General features: G+C 36.5%; 1 long non-coding RNA gene across 1 annotated transcript; it reads left to right on the top strand.

The window, feature by feature from the left end:
- The first annotated feature begins 392 nt into the window (after positions 1-392).
- LOC120860727 lies at positions 393-18759 on the top strand. Its single transcript, XR_005720414.1, has 3 exons — positions 393-626; positions 10546-10551; positions 18749-18759. It is a non-coding gene; the product is annotated as an uncharacterized LOC120860727 (long non-coding RNA).
- The last annotated feature ends 477 nt before the right edge of the window (positions 18760-19236 follow it).

The following is a 19236-nucleotide window of genomic DNA, read 5'->3' as shown; positions in this document are numbered from 1 at the left end:
TCCAAAACACTTCAATTGGAAAAAATAAGTAACAGCTTATTTTAAGAGAACTTATTTGGGAGAAGAACTAGCCTAAAAAATATAATTAATAGGATAAATATTTCATAAATGGTTCTGGGAAAATTGGACAGTTGAACATAGAAAAATACTTCTTAGTTTGCTCAATAGTAAAGACTCCACCCTGCCAAAGCAGTAGACACAAAAGACATGGGTTCACTCCCTGGACTGGGATGATCCCCTGGAAAAGGAAATGGACACTCACTCCAGTATTCTTGCCTGGAAAATCCTATGGACAGGGGAACCTTGTGGGCTATAGTCCATGGGGTCACAAAGAGTCAGACATGACTGGGTGACTGAACACTTAGAAAAATGAAACAAATAAACTCAAAATGGATTAAAGACCTAAATATAAGACCAGATGTTATAGAACTCTTAGAGGAAAATATAAGGAGAACCCTTTTTGATATTAATTGCAGCAATATCTTTTTTGATCTCTCTCCCAGAGTAATGGAAATAAAAGCAAAAATAAATAAATGAAGCCGAGTTAAACTCTAAAGCTTTTGTACAGTAAAGGAAACACAAGCAAAATGAAAAGACAACCCACAGAATAGAGGAAAATATTTGCAGTGATGCAACCAACAAGGAATTATTCTCCAAAATTTACAAAGAGCTCATGACCTTAGTATTAAAAAAAAAAAAAAAACTCAACTGAAAAAATGAGCAGAGATCTAAATAGACATTTCTCCAAAGAAGACATACAGATGGACAAGAGGCACATGAAAAGATACTCAACATTGCTAATTATTAGAGAAATGAAAATCAAACCTAAAATGAGATATCATATCCCACCTGTCAGAATGGCCATCATCAAAAAGTCTATAGACAATAAATGCTATAAAGGGTATGAAGAAAAAGGAACCCTCCTACACTATTTTAGGGCTGTGACTTGGTAGAACCACTATGAAGAATAGAATGGAGGTTCCTCAGAAACCTAAAAATAGAGTTATCATGACCTAACGCTCCTTGGAAGAAAAGTTATGACCAACCTAGACAGCATATTAAGCAGAGACATTAGTTTGCCAACACAGGTTCGTTTAGTCAAGGCTATGGTTTTTCCGGTAGTCATGTATGGATGTGAGAGTTGGACTATAAAGAAAGCCGAGCACCAAAGAATTGATTGTTTTGAACTGTGGTGTTGGAGAAGACTCTTGAGAGTCCTTTGGACTGCAAGGAGATCCAACCAGTCCCTCGGAAAGGAGATCAGTCCTGAGTGTTCATTGGAAATACTGATGTTGAAGCTGAAACGCCAATACTTTGGCCACCTGATGTGAAGAACTGACTCATTGGAAAAGACCCTGATGCTAGGAAAGATTGAAGGCAAAAGGAGAAGGGGACAACAGAGGATGAGATAGTTGGATGGCATCACTGACTCAATGGAGATGAGTTCGGGTGAACTCCAGGAATTAGTGATGGACAGAGAGGCCTAGGGTGCTGCAGTCCATGGGGGTCACAAAGAGTCAGACATGACTGAGCAACCAATCTGAAGTGACCTATTCCAAACCTGGGCCTATATCCAGGGATTAAACATGGTTGGAAGGGACACATGCACCCCAATGGTCACTGCAGCACTATTTACACTAGCCAGGACATGAAAGCAACCTAAATGTCTGTTGACAGATGAATGGGTAAAGAAGAAGTCGTACATATACACAATGGAATATTACTCAGCCATTAAAAAGAATGGGATAACTCAATCTGCAGTAATGTGGATCAACCCAGAGATAATATTAAGTGAAGTAAGACAGAGAAAGGCAAATATCATATGATACTGCTTATATGCAAAATCTTTTAAAAATGATACAAATGAACTTACTTACAAAACAGAAAAATACCCATAGACTTAGAGAATGAGTTTATGGTTAAAAGAAGGAAGGGCAAGGAGAGGGAATGGACTGGTAGTATGGGAGCGGCACATACATACTGCTATGTTTAAAACAGATAACCAAGAAGCACCTATCTACTGTTGTTCTTACAACAATTGTTAAGAAGTATTGCTTTATTCTGTATTCCTTGGAAAACTTTATTCAAGATAAATGTTTTGCTGTTGCCCTGGGAGCATTAACTGGTGAATCTAAAACTAGACAAGTTTCTTTTATAGGAAGGATTTTTAACAACATATTAAATTTCTTTACTAAATATTAGACTAACCAAAATTGTTATTTATTCTTTTATCACATAATATAATTGTTTTTCCAAAGAATTTATGCCTTTAAGTTATGAAATTCCTTGGCATACAGTTATTCACAGTATCATCTTATTAATTTTTTGTAGTAGAACTCCTAGTACTGTTCACTTCATCATCCGTAGTTTTGGTTAACTGTGTTTTCCTCATTATTTACAAAAATACATTATTTTTTAAATAAAAGATCCTTTGCTAATGTTCTCTGTAATTTATCGATTTCATTTATTTCTCTTCTGATCTTTGGTTTCTGCCTAATATCTGTTTGTTTGTTTGTTTTTCCTCAGGGAGAGAAGTTTCCTTTTGTTTTCTAGCTTTCTGAAATGGAAGTGCTTAGGTTAGTTAATTTCATATCTTGTTATTTTCTAATACACACGTTAAAGTTATAAATATCTCTTGGAGTGTTTCTTTAATTATAGCCCCAAAGTGTACCTTTCCTTATTCTCATTATTAATCATTTTAAAATATAATGTTTTACTGATCTCAGCCTATACTTTAAACTTTGTTATTCATATTTCATTTTTGAAGTATATTTAAAATTTTTCTAGGTACTTGTATTTTTTCCAGTTATCTTTTTATTAATAATTTCTAACAAATTCAGACTAGTATAAGATTAGATGCAGAATAATTGTAAAATTTATTTATTTATGCTTTCTGTATGGCTCTGGATTTGCCAATTATGGTAACTGTTACATGTATACCTGACAAAAATATATGCACTTTTTCATCTTTGAAGACACAGTTCTCCATAGCCACATTGGTCAAATTTTTATTTGTGACAATTTCCTGTTAAGTTACCCCTTTATTTTTAAAAATTATCTCTCTTTATCACTAAAAATTTATATTAGCATAGCTACATCAGTTTTTTGGTTTGTTGTGATATTTTCAGTTTACATTTTTTTCTATCATTCAATTTTCTGTTTTAAGTGTGTCACAAAAACAGCATGTAGATTTTTTTAAATTGAATCTGGCTATCTTAGTTACAACAAACTGTTCAGTCTATTTGCATTTATAATAATTACTGAAACAGGTTTTAATATGTTATCTACCTATGTTTTCAATTAGGCTCACTTGTTTCTTGTTTAGTTTTATTATCCTTAGTTTTAATTTCTTCTATGTATCTTTGAGGGCTTCCCTGGTGGCTCAGATGGTAAAGAATCTGCCTGCAATGCAGAGAGACCCAGCTTCAATCCCCAGATTGGGAAGATCTCCTGGAGAAGGGAATGGCTACCTACACCAGCATTCTTGCCTAGAGAATTCTACAGACAGAGGAGCATAGTGGTCTACAGTCCTGGGGTTCGCAAAGAGTGGGATATGATTGAATGATTAACACTTTCACTTCTTTCTTAGAATTCACAAAGTATTCATTTTGTATTTTCTATAATTTGCTTTTTAAATTCTTCTACTGTTCTTCTAGTGGTTACACTAGATATTCCCACCATTATTTTTGACATTATATTGGATACAAGTTGTCTTCACCTCTTCCTGCAGTATTGTTGTTGTTCAGTCGCTAAGTTGTGTCAAACTTTGTGACTCCATGCACTGTGGCACACCAGGCTTGCCTGTCCTTCACCATCTCCTGGAATTTGCTCAAACTCAGGTCCTTTGAGTTGGTGATGCCATCCAACCGTCTCACCCTCTATTGTCCCCTTCTCCTCTTACCTTCAATCTTTTCCTGTATTGTTAGAGGCCATTTCTCTTTTCAGATTTATTGTTATTGCTTACCTTCATTTTAATTTGATGTATATTTTAAACTACACAGGTATTACATTTACTGTCTTAAATAGTCAATATTCTTGTAGATTTTTCTGGCTGTTTACCATTTCTAGTGATTTTTATTATCTACTGCAATTTTTGTGTTTTTTTTTTCTGTCATTTTTTTTTTCAGATGAGAGGGCTCAACATACAGATGTCCACTAATTAAAAAAAAATGGAACTCAGAACATAGAAATAAAAATTCAGACTTAAATATCTTTTTTAAAATCCACAATCTATGCAGGGCTGTCTCTCTTCCCACAACCAGTTGTGCATTCTGTAATTTATTCCATAAGGAAACTGCTGCCCAGGATTTACAGTAAAAATTTATCCTCAACACAAGTGAAAAAACAAAAAGCAAAAAGAGAACTAGTTAAATAAACTGTATCCATATCTTCATGCTACTTCTAAACAATATCTCACATTGAATTTTATTGCCTCACTGTCAAAATAAAAAAAAAAAGAAAGAAAAAATTCAAAGTAGTGTTTAGCTATCCCACATGTAACAGTAATTTCTAAGCCTTCACCTCAATAATACACTAATTTTTCATGATGCCAATTTTGTAATCAGGGGAAATGTTATATAATACACAACTTTTTACTACCATTCTATAATCTCAATAAATCAAATAATAATAATTCCTAAGTGAACTGAAGTGAAAGTCACTCAGTTATGTCCAACTCTCTGTGACCCCATGGACTGTACAGTCAATGGAATTCTCCAGGCCAGATTACTGGAGTGGGTAACTGTTCCCTTCTCCAGGGGATCTCTCTGACCCAGGGATCAAACCCAGGTCTCCCACATTGCAGGTGGATTCTTTATCAGTTGAGCCATCAGGGAAGCCCCAAAATTCCTTAAGTATATAAATAATCAACTTGCTGAATATTCTATGTTTTAAGCTGTGTCCTCTAGAAAGCATATTTGGAAGGTACAAGTTTAGGATAATAATGGGGGAGGGAAAAGGGAAATGAGACAAAGAAAAATTTGAAGCAACATGATTTTCACCCTGTTGGCACCTGCCTCAGTGATGTCTAAAAAAAGACTCAGCAGATTTTTCAGCAGTTTTGTTTACTCAGATGGAAGACTTGAAGGATTGCAAGGGAATTTATATGTCTGGCTACTTCCTGTCTGACATTTCTTTTTGGTTAAGTTTCCAATCATGGTAAACATACTCCCCTACACTTATAGGATGCAATATTGAGAACTTCTGCCCCTGTGAAGGAGCCCAGTTCTACCTTTTATATATGGTACTTCATCTAACAAGGAAAGTGCAGAGAAAGAGGGAGACAGTCAAGAAAGACAGCTTTGTTTCCCAGTTTTCAGAGGTGAGCTATTCATAGAATTCTCACAACTAGCCTATAAGGTAGACAATGAATTTGGTCCCATTTTACAAATATGTAAAAAATCAGCCTCAACGTCATAGATCTCAAAGTACTATAGGCATAAAATTCAGACTCAATATGACTGCCTCAAGTCCAGAGTCATAGCTTGTGGATTATATGCAATCCCAGGGTCAATATTAAATGATTATTCTTTAATTAAACAAAGGAATATTCTTAACTTAACTAGTTTTATAGTGCTATGCAGTCAGTCCACCCTAAAGTAGAATATTTCACCAGAGTATAGGTTTTTCTATACCATTTTGAAAGAATGAATAACTTTTTAATAAAATGTCAACCTTGTAGCACTTCAGTGTATAATGTATGGGAAATTTATTGAATTTAATTTGGTACTGGTTAGATGAAAGTTATAGTTAACTCTGTAAGGAAATCTATACAATTTTCCAGGAGAAGTACAAACATAAACAGTTCTTAATGTCCAATAGGTTTTCTTTCTAACAAAGTGGATTATTTACTTAAAGAAGGGGATATAATAAATACTTGATGCTGAGCCAGATTTCCCTCTGCATTTCATAGTCATAACCAGCTTCTCCAAGATTTTGCCCCATAAATGAAGCACAGACTTAACTTCAAAGCTGAATTATGGTCCAATAGCCTGTGAATGGAACCACACCATGATGTATTTGAGACAGCAGATAATTAGAAGTCATTTCTCAGTGTTCTGGATGTCCTTTCTGTGCTCTTTAAATGGAATTAAACCACTGCTGCAAACCACACTGTAAGTGGTATTCACAGCCTAGAGAATAAGGTTATGATTCCACTTTTATTATCAAACAAAACATTTTATTTCTAAAATAATAATTAAATTCAAGTTTCTTGTTCTAAGTAACTAAAATACAGTGAATTAAAAGAAAACAACCATTTATAATATTTTGTGCAAATTAGACAATATTTTGAACTAGTCAGTTATATAAATTTCCTGAATAGAACTTGGATGACCTAGTTTCAAATGACCAGTCTTGCCAATAAGGACCAGTAATCAAATAATGGTTGTTATTGTTGATGTTCAGTTGCTAAGTCATACCCAACTCTTTGCAACCCCAGGTACTGCAGCATTCCAGGCTCCTCTGTCCTCCATTATCTCCTGGAATTTGCTAAAATTCATGTCCATTGAGCCAGTGATGCTATCTAACCATCTTATCCCCTGCCACCTCCTTCGCATCAGGTGGCCAAAGTATTGGAGCTTCAGCCTCAGTCCTTAAAATGAATATTTATGGTTGATCTCCTTTAGGATTGACTGGCTTCATCTCCTTGCAGTCCCCCAAGGTACTTTTAAGAGTCTTCTCTCATGAAAACATAATATATATAATTACAAAGTTAACAACCTTCATGGCTATATTTTGTTTCCCATAGTTTCATATTTCTTCACCTTTTTAAGATGCTTAAATATTTATTTTTAAATGAAACAATTATCTTGCTCAGGTTTTTTTTTTGTCTTGCTCAGTTTTTAGGTGTACCATTTAATTGCATATGTGGTACTTGTGTGTGCAAACACATTAGAACCATCCAAGTGTTACAGAGGATAAAACAAATGGAAAATAGGAACTTGACCTATGTAGTTCTACTTTTCTTGTCCTTCAAACAGGTGATGACTAATTTGAATAATTTTGTTAATAATCATCCATTTAAGTGAAACACTGTAACATTAATTTAATCTATTTCTTTATAAGCTCTATTACTGGGAAAAAAATGAAGTTTGAGATCTAAAGAGATAAAACTCTCAGTAAGCTAAATTGACTTTCTTCTTTTTCAAGAAACTATATTATAAAAGAAGAGGCTACTCCTGCTTTCTGAAACTTATTGGACATGGAACAAAGGACTGGTTCCAAATAGGAAAAGGAGTACATCAAGGCTGTATACTGTCACCCTGATTATTTAATTTATATGCAGAGTACATCATGAGAAACGCTGGACTGGAAGAAACACAAGCTGAAATCAAGATTTCCAGGAGAAATATCAATAACCTCAGATATGCAGATGACACCACCCTTATGGCAGAAACTGAAGAGGAACTCAAAAGCCTCTTGACGAAAGTAAAAGACGAGAGTAAAAATGTTGGCTTAAAGCTCAATATTCAGAAAACAAAGATCATGGCATCTGGTCCCATCACTTCATGGGAAATAGATGGGGAAACAGTGGAAACAGTGTCAGACTTCATTTTTTTGGGCCCCAAAATCACTGCAGATGGTTATTGCAGCCATGAAATTAAAAGATGCTTACTCCTTGGAAGAAAAGTTATGACCAACCTAGATAGTGTATTCAAAAACAGAGACATTACTTTTCTGACTAAGGTCCATCTAGTCAAGGCTATGGTTTTTCCTGCGGTCATGTATGGATGTGAGAGTTGGACTGTGAAGAAGGCTGAGCACCGAAGAATTGATGCTTTTGAACTGTAGCGTTGGAGAAGACTCTCAAGAGTCCCTTGGACTGCAAGGAGATCCAACCAGGCCATTCTGAAGGAGTTCAGCCCTGGGTGTTCTTTGGAAGGAATGATGCTAAAGCTGAAACTCCAGTACTTTGGCCACCTCATGCGAAGACTTGACTCATTGGAAAAGACTCTGATGATGGGAGGATTGGGGGCAGGAGGAGAAGAGGACGACAGAGAATGAGATGGCTGGATGGCATCACTGACTCGATGGACATGAGTCTGAGTGAACTCCGGGAGTTGGTGATGGACAAGGAGGCCTGGCATGCTGCGATTCATGGGGTCGCAAAGAGTTGGACACAACTGAGCAACTGAACTGACTGACTGACTGCAGTAACAGATAAGCTTTACCAATTACATACTGCTGTTCAGCACTTAAAAGTACAGTGGGTCAGCTCCAAAACAGACCAAATAGTGACTATATAAAATTTGACTGAAATGTATCTTTATTTTCAACTGAAATGGATAAAGTCTATAATTAAATTTTATCATGGTTTGATGCAGTATATTATGAAGTCGCAAAGAGTCAGACATGATTGAGTGACTTTCACTTTCACTTTTTCACAAGGCTAGCCTATGAGAAACACGTTAATTTTGATGACCTAAATTGAAGAGGGGTAGTATTATTTTTGATCTCATGGAACCCAAAGAAAGTTCAGTAAATTATTTTTCCCGATAAAAATATTGTTCCTTCATAACATGGTGGATATTTGTGAGATATTTGAAATAAAATTATGTGCATTTGTGCATTTGAGTTTGAGTTTCCTTAATCTTAGAGTCTCAGTTTTCTCATTTACAAAATAAAAATAATAATCACTTCAAAGAATAGAGTGTAGGGAAAATAATGTTTGAGTACATTGTTCAATTCTTACTCTATATTCAATAAAAATTAACAAATTATGTTATTATGATTTTAGTATGCTGATATCAATTTTAACTAACTAGAGGAACATCATTAAAGATAGCTTGAAATTCTGATTAATGGTAGGTATACTGGAATAAACTAACCTCATAAAAGTATAGTGGAGAACTGAAGACTAGGCTTTGAGTCCTAGAACACATTCATATCTACAAAAGGAGCTGTTTACTCATAGATGCTAGTTATTTTAGGAAGTTAAGAACAAAGCTAATCATTTTGTCTGGAGTACATCAGAAATGAGTGGGCAAAAGACAGGCTTAGTAAGTGGCAGTGCAGCCACCAAAACCTGAGATTTTTATTTGAATCCTCACTCCCAGCAACTCAAAGCAAAAGAAGTTCTGCCTTTTAAACAATTAAGAGGGTCAGATGGGGAAACAGTGGAAACAGTGTCAGACTTTATTTTTTTGGGCTCCAAAATCACTGCAGATGGTGACTGCAGCCATGAAATTAAAAGACACTTACTCCTTGGAAGAAAAGTTATGACCAACCTAGATAGCATATTTAAAAGCAGAGACATTAATTTGCTGACTAAGATCCGTCTAGTCAAGGCTATGGTTTTCCCAGTGGTCACGTATGGATGTAAGAGTTGGACTGTGAAGAAGGCTGAGCGCAAAGAATTGATGCTTTTGAACTGTGGTGTTGGAGAAGCCTCTCGAGAGTCCCTTGGACTGCAAGGAGATCCAACCAGTCCATTCTGAAGGAGTTCAGCCCTGGGATTTCTTTTGAAGGAATGATGCTAAAGCTGAAACTCCAGTACTTTGGCCACTTCATGTGAAGAGTTGACTCATTGGAAAAGACTCTGATGCTGGGAGGGTTTGGGGGCAGGAGGAGAAAGGGATGACAGAGGATGAGATGGCTGGATGGTATCACTGACTCAATGGACATGAGTCTGAGTGAACTCCAAGAGTTGGTGATGGACAGGGAGTCCTGGTGTGCTGCAATTCATGGGGTCGCAAAGAGTCGGACACAACTGAGAGACTGAACTGAACTGAACTGATGCCTGTCTTTAGAGTCCCTTGGACAGCTAGGATACCCAACCAGTCCATCCTAAAGGAAATCAGTCCTGAATATTCATTGGAAGAACTGTGCTAAAGCTGAAACTCCAATGCTTTGGCCACCTGATGCAAAGAACTGACTCACTGGAATAGACCCTTATTCTGGGAAAGATTGAAGGTTGGAAGAGAAGGGGACAACAGAGGATAAGATGGTTGGATGGCATCACTGACTTAATGGACATGAGTTTGAGTAAACTCCGGGAGTTGGTGATGGACAGGGAGGCCTGGCATATAGCAGTCCACGGGCACGCAAAGAGTCAGACACGACTGAGTGACTGAACTGAACTGAACACCTGTCATTGGCTAATTCATCAACCAATGACAACCAATGACAATGTCTGCAGATAAGAATATTTTCTGTATTTATTTGCATGAATCAAGAGCAACATGAAATCTAAAAATTCTATTTCATTACTTATAACTAATCTAAAAGCAAAAATTAGCAATGTGGAATAAAGGCAATACCCTCAGTCAACACTCTAGACTTCAGGACAAGTTTCCAAGTAATACTCCTTAATTTACTTTAAATATTCATTGACTCACTGCATGTCAAGTACTGTTCAGGAGAATTTAGATAAAGAAGAAGACAAGATCACTAGTTCATAAATCTTACACTCTGAAAAAAGGAGAGAGGCAAACAAGCAAAAAATATAATGAGATTGATCAGTAGTGATAAATTGCATGATAAAAAGAAAATAGGTTAATAAATATTTTTTAAAAATGGATAGGTATGTTCAGGTAAATTTCCAAGAAAAGTGTTACCCTAGTGATATTCAGTATCACACTTAAATGACAAGAAATAGCCAGACATGACAAAAGCTTGGATACAAATAGACCAGAAAGAGGAAACAGGTCTTATAAAGCCCTCGAGGAATAAAATTTGGTAGCTGCAGAACCAGAAACTAGGCCAGCGTGATTGGACTTCAGTGAGGATGTCAGATTTCAGGAAATGAAATCAACCAATAGGGCCTCAGTTAATGTCAAACTTTTTAGAATATCATATGAAGTTTGAATTTTATTCTTACAGTAATGGGAATGCATGGAGGGTTTAAGCAGGGTATCTTCAGGATCTGAGTATCTGTAGAAAGATCATTCTGGCTGATGTATAGGAAATGAAGAAACTGATATATGGAGAATAAATTGAAAAGCTGTAAATTTTGAAGGGAGTCAGGATAAAATACTACTCTGTTAATCCTGAGGATCTGATGGTTGGGTTTATATAAAGGGCAGTAGTGGAGAGAGTGAAATTTTGATGTTTTCTTTAAATAAAGTCATTGAAATTTGCTAGTACTTTGGAAATAAAAGGGTGAGGAAAAGAAGAAAAAAAAATTCTTAAACAGAAGATTGAAGTTAGGTATAGAAATCAAGTATTCTTTTTTCTATGCAGCATTTGCAGTAATTATTGGAAACCTAAGTGGATACATGAAGTAGAAAAGTATAGATATACATGTTTGAAGTTCAGGGGAGGAAGGTATGAATCCATAACTCTGAGTCTCATTAGCATATCAATATTATTACAATAGTACATCATGTTGAATAAGACCACTGTGGAAAGTACCTTGGAGAGACGAGACAAAGGATTGCAGTACCAATTTCTGAAATGAAAATAGATTCCTCATACTTGAATATTGACACTTTGGTTCCTAGTAAAGTTAATCTCATCATTCCTGAATAATAGCAATTTTCTTATTGACTTGGCTAATAATAAATTGACTGTATATAAAATAAGGCTTCGTTCTTGTTTATACTAAGCTAGTACATCTACGTTAAGAAAGAATAGTTCAAGTCTAGAAATAAACTTTATCTAAAGGAACACGATATATGTAATTTAGATATAGACCTGAAAGTGAAAGTGTTAGTCATTCAGTCGGGTCCAACTCTTTGCAACTCTAAGACTGTACCCACCAAGCTCTTACATCCATGGAAGTCTCTAGGTAAGAATATTGGAGTGGGTAGCCTTTCCCTTCTCCATGGGATCTTCCTGATCCAGGGATGGAATCTGGGTTTCCCATATTACAGGCAGATTCTTTACCATCTGAGTTACCAGGTAGCCCCGATACAGATTGTTCACAAGCAGTTGAAAAATCCCCAAAATTTACACTGGCATAATGGCAAAAATTATCTCCAGAAATTCAGTTTATTATTCAGCCTTATCCACAGTCTGGAACTTATTATCAGGTTCCAGAGTAACATCTGTGCTTAAGATAATAAGATGGAAGAAAGCATCAAAAATAACAGGATTGAGGTGCTATTTGGTATCTCTTTAGGAGGATTCTCCATAGCTGCCACATACAAATCCCATTTACGCCCCACTAGTTGACTGTACTGTCAAAACTCCTCCAAAATGCAAAGGAGGATGACAATGTGGTCTTTAGTAGAGGTGACTATATGACCAGTTAAATATTTAACTTTCTTTAGGAGTGAAAAGGTATTAAAAATAATTAGCAGTCTCTGCTAGTTTCATGTTAGTATTTAATAAAGATGATGATATTAAAGATAAGATAAATATTATTAAAAATAGTATTTAAAGGAAATAATTGACAGGCATTAACTGAATGAATTAGTCTCACTTCCTCAAAAATCTAAGATAAAGATGACTGAGTGAGTGAAAGTTGCTCAGTTGTATCTGACTCTTTGTGACCCCATGGACTATACAGTACATGGAATTTTCTAGGCCAGAATACTGGAGTGGGTAGCCTTTCCCTTCTCCAGGGGATCTTCCTAACCCAGGGATTGAACCCAGGTCTCTTGCATTGCAGGCAGATTCTTTACCAGCTAAGTCACCAGGGAAGCCCAAGATAGAGATAAATACTATTAAAAATAGTATTTAAAAGAAATAATCGACAGTCAGTAACTCAATGAATCCAAGTACTAACTAGGCCTAACCTTGCTTAGCTTCTGAGATCAGACAAGATCCAGTGTCTGGATGGTATGGCCACAGACAAAGGAAATAATTGACAGTCACTAACTCAATGAATTAGTCTCACTTTCTCAAAAATCTAATAATTACATGATTACTTTAAATGATACATGGAATTGTTCACACCAAAATTAATTTACTTAATGCCCACACATTATCCTGTATCGTTTTTACAATGTAGTGCGATATGAAATTAAAGGGGAAAACAATAAAGTTTAATCATGAAGGCAATATAAAATTAAAAAGGGACAATCTACAAAAGTGAAAAAAGTGAAAGTTGCTCAGTCATGTCTGACTCTTTGAGACCCCATGGACTCTACAGTCCATGGAATTCTCTAGGCCAGAAAACTGGAATGGGTAGCCTTTCCCTTCTCCAGGGGATCTTCCCAACCCAGGGATAAAATCCAGGTCTCCCACATTGTAGGTGGATTCTTTACCAGTTGAGCCACCAGGGAAGCTCACAATCTGCAAAGTTTTAAAACAAAGTAGAATATTTAAATGAACTTGAAGTTTAGTAGAGATGCAATTTCAGAGATTAGGTATATACTGCTCTGTGTCATGGAGAAGGCAATGGCAACCCACTCCAGTACTCTTGCCTGAAAAATCCCATGGACGGAGGAGCCTGGTAGGCTGCCGTTCATGGGGTCGCGAAGAGTAAGACACGACTGAGCGACTTCACTTTCACTTTTCACTTTCATGCATTGAAGAAGAAAATGGCAACCCACTCCAGTGTTCTTGCCTGGAGAATCCCAGGGACGGGGGAGCCTGGTGGGCTGCCATCTATGGGGTAGCACAGAGTCAGACACGACTGAAGCGACTTAGCAGCAGCAGTAGCACTGTCAGGGATAAATTACAGCCTCAACAATGCCAACCAAATTCTCTTTCTGCCATTCTCAGTTCAGTTCAGTTCAGTCGCTCAGTCGTGTCCGACTCTTTGCAACCCCATGAATCGCAGCACGCCAGGCCTCCCTGTCCATCACCAACTCCCAGAGTTCACTCAGACTCATGTCCATCAAGTCAGTGATGCCATCCAGCCATCTCATCCTCTGTCGTCCCTTTCTCCTCCTGCCCCCAAACCCTCCCAGCATCAGAGTCTTTTCCAATGAGTCAACTCTTCGCATGAAGTGGCCAAAGTACTGGAGTTTCAGCTTTAGCATCATTCCTTCCAAAGAAATCCCAGGGCTGATCTTCAGAATGGACTAATTGGATCTCTTTGCAGTCCAAGAGACTCTCAAGAGTCTTCTCCTTCTGCCATTCTAAGGCCATGCAAATACTTGCTCATGCAAAACACTACATGTATAACATCTGGACTATAGCTTTAAAGAATGAGGATTTCAAAAAGTATTCAAGATCAAGCATGTTTTTCTAATAGAATCTGTTTGTGTGTGTGTGTGTGTGTGTGTGTGTGTGTGTGTGTTTCTAAATATCTTAGTTCATTAGTAAATAGGTCCATAGCCTCTAAATTTCTGTTGACACATTGAGTGTTAAAGGTTTCTCCTTGGACCTCTCCAGTTACTGAAATTTTCCTGTTTGGTTTGGAGTTAAGGAGATAAGTTCTACTTTTACTTGAAGGAATCAAAATCATGATGAAGAGCTTACACCATGGAAAAAAAGAGTAAAGAGTAACATGCTTCTAATCATTAGCACTGTTACCTAAGTGATTTATAATAAAAATTATGTGAGCTGTCTGAATCAGAATAAAATATAAGTCTGAATAGATAAATGTAGTATGTTGGTAAATGAATTTGGAACATTCTTATCAGTAGAGAAGACCTGTAAAAGAATCCTAAGAAAATAAATATGAGCCTAAAAAATTTTATTGTTAATTGACCTGTGAGATACTAGGATTTAAAATCCATTACTCATGAGATTTGAACTTATGGCAAATTACTTCATGTGTTTCCCTCTTTAATTTTGGTTATTCCTTTTTTATCTTCCTGTGATATTACCATGTTCACTTCATAGACGTACATTTATCTTAAAAATATTTGTTTATTAAAATGGAAGAGTTTAACCAGCACAAGAAAGAAACTGCTCTATTTTTGTCTCTTATAACTCTTATATGTTCAATCTATAATTTTGCTATTTAAAGTTTTGCTAATGAAACATTTTTCTATGTTGTCAATATAGGACAAATCTGAAATGGATTGTAAAGATTAGTCAATTCGCTACACCACACTGCTTCCCAGGTGGTGCTAGTGGTAAAGGACCCACCTGCCAATGCAGAAGATGAAAGAAACGTGGGTTCAATCCCTGGGTTGGGAAGATACCCTGATGAAGAGCATGGCAACACACTCTAGTATTCTTGCCTGGATAATCCCATGGACAGAAGAGCCTGGCAGGCTGCAGTCCATAGGGTCGCTGAAGTGACTTAGCACTAGCACTTCACACTGCTAACTCAGCTTGAAAGTCACTAATGTTCTGTGTTTTCACAGAACATAGAGAATATCCAATTCTATTTTCAGACAAATGTGCAAATGTTTATGTTCTCTATGGTTTATTCTGCCACCTCCCTTTCAAAAGTTTATAAACATGGATATCAGTTTATTTCTCTAGGATCACAAAGTTATTGTTATCATTCTACTATGCGTCAGATGCTGAATAAATTAGTAAAAGTTTCATGTCTACTCAATTTGGGGGGCTAAAAGTTTATTTTTATCATAATATTTTTCATATCATTTTATTGTGGTGGTCCAGAAGAAAGACTACATTCTTCCCTCCAATGCAGCTGAGTACAGATAATGGACCAAGTGCTAGTAAATTGAATATAGAAGGATGCAGTCTGTGCTAAATTCAGAAGTATCTTTAAAAAGAGATGTGTCCCTCTCTGCCTTCCTCCAACTTCCTCCTTTCATTGATTTCTTTAAAATGTGCTTGAAATTTGGTTATAAATATATGGAGCTTATGTAAACATCCTGAGTATAAGTATAAGGACATTATTCTAGGAAGATTTCACTGGAAATAGGGAAGGCAACTAGTTATTAACTTGAAGGAACAATAACCCCAACTTGAATGACAAATCTCCAGACATTTGAATGAGAAATAAAACTTTGTGGGTAACTAAAACACATTCATATAGGTAGTTTCTCAATTGTTGTTGAGATATCTTCTTATGCAGATGTAATTTTAATGGATACATCCTTTTATAAGCTCTCATATTCCAGATGTTTTTATGTGAAGACATTTTGCTATACTGAAAACAATCACTATATTCATGTAAAATATTAATTTATGGATAATGATATTTAACTGATGATAAATTATGGGAAAATAATTAGAATAATTTCCAACATATTTATATTATTGACTGTACCTTTTGCCTCTCAATTATGAAAAGTGAGAGATTTAGGATATTTTCATTTCTGCCCACCTTTTATCTCTATTCCTATAACTTGGTTTTGTCAGGTGAATTATCATTATATATAGCCTACTTTCTTTACCTAAATGTAATTTTAAAAATTAATTTGCCCCAATTAGAGATTGAACACAAAGTCCCCTATAAGTTATGTTTTATGCTATAGTTTTCTAAATTCTTTCATTCTTTATTTTTAGGGATTTATTTGTTGCCTAGATATGATAGTTTCCTCAATAAATGCTCAAAGGTTGTTTCCTAGATATAAGAACATGCATTGCTTTATGGTTTAATGAATTTTTTCTGAATATAAAAATACTGAGGTATATTTCCATTACTCAAAACTTTGTTTTGAGGATATTTGAAGGCAACATGATGTTCCAATAGCATATGAATTCCTTTTCTGACTAGATGCCCATCAGTGTCATTGGATATTTGTCAGTGCTTCCCAGGTGGCTCAGTCATAGTCTGCCTGCCAATGCAGAAGACACTGGTTTGATCCCTGGGTCAGGAAGATCCTCTGCAGAAGGAAATGGCAACCCACTCCATTATTCCTGCCTGGGAAATCCCATGAACAGAGGAGCATGGCAGGCTACAGTCGATAGGGTCATGAAAGAGTTGGACACTACTTAGCAACTAAACAACATTTGGACATGCTCAGTCATGTCTGAATCTTTGTGACCCCATGGACTAGCCTGCCAGGATCCTCTGTCCATGGAATTTCCCAAGCAAGAATAGTGGAATGGGTTGCCATTTCCTCCTCTAGATGAGGAAAGCCAAGATTAGAATGGGTGGTGCAGTGGTAAAGAATCTGCTTGCCAATGTGGGAGACACATTAGAGGCAGGAGAATGGGTTCAATTAATTCCTGGGTAGGGAAGAGGAAGAGAAGGAAATGGTAACCCACTCCAGTATTCTTGCCTTGGAAATTCCATGGACAGAGGAGCCTTATCACTGAGCAACTGAGCATGCATGACTAAACAACAAACAACAATTATTTACATAAAGTTTTTTCTAAAAACTTCTAAATGGTATACTATTAGATTTATTTAATGTTAATTTTTATAGCTTGTTGACTTTCCTTCATGGAATTAGCTCTTTTTTTTTCTGATTGTTTTTATTTTTAATGTCTAACTCTTGTTCACCAGCGTTGGTTGTATGTATATAATTCTGATGAGTGTATGGATGGTGCAGGATTATACAGACTTTATAACTTCCCAAAAGCCTCTCCCTCATTCTTCAGTGCTAACATTGACTAGCCAACTACTTCTACTACAACTTCTCAGTTAATAACGCCAGTGAATGTAATAGGGTTCAATACTATTCTATTGTTTGGTTTATATATCCCTTGAAATATTCCTACTGCATCAACAATGTATTTTTTGTTATTGATTTGACCTGTGGTTTCTCTGTAGAATCTGAAACTGAAGTGCTCTTCTTTGCTGTCAGAAATTTCTGAAATTTTTTGACATATTGATGGCATTCTTTCTAGTTTTTCTCTGCTATTGTAGCTATTGACTTATCTCTATTATGTTGCTTAAACTTTCCATGGGATTGGAGGTTTGTAGGGCTGATGATCTTGGCTTTGTCTGGAATTTCTATGCTATATTTGTCTCTCTGAAGCAAAGTAGTTTCTCTGGAAAATATGACTATATTCCAGTCTCGTGTGGTAATTTTATAGCCTGTCTATGTACTTCATTGGCTTTCCACCAGCTTCAGGTGATATGTGAATTCCAGTAGCATGTTTTCCATGCACCCAGCTAAATTATAGATAAAGATTTTCAACAGGATAATATTAAGAACCAGGTCCTGTGCCTCAGTTCAGTCCAAGTTGATATTGAATCACAAATCAACATTCTCTTGGGATTCTCATTGAGAAGTTATTAAATGTAGCAAACCATATTATCAGGAAGTTCAAAATTATCAATCAATTTATCAAAATATGAAAAAATATTAATAACTATGCTAAAATTATTTTACTCTTTTAAAATGCTAAAATATCTTCAGTGTTTCCTATCTGGTCTGTGCTTTTCTGTCCTCTTTCTGACTGTTTGCTGCTCCAGATCCAAACCAATCTTTCAAATATGATTAAGTTACAGCTCTGATCGAAATGCATCAGTGTCATTACTATAAGTCCCCACATGATCTGACCTCTAGTTACCTCCAACCAATCTTGTAAAACATTACCTTTTTAAAGAAATTTTGTAATTGCTGATTTTCTTGCATGAAATGTCCTTCCCTTACATAGGAACATGGCTTTCTTCTCAGTGTACAAGCTCTACTCAAATATATCCTAGTAGTGTGTTCAGTCACTCAGTTGTGTCCAACTCTTCGCAACCACCTGGACTGTAGCCCACCAGTCTTCTCTGTCCCTGGGACTTCCCAGGCAAGAATGGTGGAGTGGGTTGCCATTTCCTTCTTCAATATCCTAGTAGATGCCTTCCCTAGTTATCCTGTTTCAAAGAACATTTCCCTTCTATTAACATCATTTTTTCATCTTCCTACACAGTTTTATGATTTTTTTCATAGTATTTGTTGTTACTTGACATGGCATATCATGTGTGTGTGTGTGTGTGCGTGTGTGTGTGTGTGTGTTAGTTGCTCAGTCGTGTCTGACTCTTTGTGACCCCACGGACTATAGCCTGCCAGGTTTCCTATAATATATATCATGTACAAGTAGAGAGATAATCAATAATTTATATACAGATAGATGATAGATACAGGCATATGTGTATATGCTGCTGCTGCTGCTAAGTCGCTTCAGTCATGTCCGACTCTGTGTGACCCGATTGACGGCAGCTCAACAGGCTCCTCCGTCCCTGGGATTCTCCAGGCAAGAACACTGGAGTGGGTTGCCATTTCCTTCTCCAATGCATGAAAGTGAAAAGTGAAAGTGAAATCGCCCAGTCGTGTCTGACTCTTAGTGATCCCATGGACTGCAGCCCACCAGGCTCCTCCATATATGGGATTTTCCAGGCAAGAGTACTGCAGTGGGGTGCCTGTGCCTTCTCCATATGTGTGTGTGTGTGTGTATAGGTATAGATATATAGATGTAAACTTATATTAAGCAATTATGTTTTTATACTTTCATTTCTCACCAAGAGAGTTGGGCCTTTTGTGCTTTATTCACCAGCCTATCCCCTGTCCTTTGAAGAATGCCTTGAACTCAAAA

This window comes from Oryx dammah, unplaced genomic scaffold, assembly GCF_014754425.2.
Source record: "Oryx dammah isolate SB20612 unplaced genomic scaffold, SCBI_Odam_1.1 HiC_scaffold_11164, whole genome shotgun sequence".
NCBI classification, from domain to species: domain Eukaryota; kingdom Metazoa; phylum Chordata; class Mammalia; order Artiodactyla; family Bovidae; genus Oryx; species Oryx dammah.
This window is presented reverse-complemented; position numbering and strand designations above follow the sequence as displayed.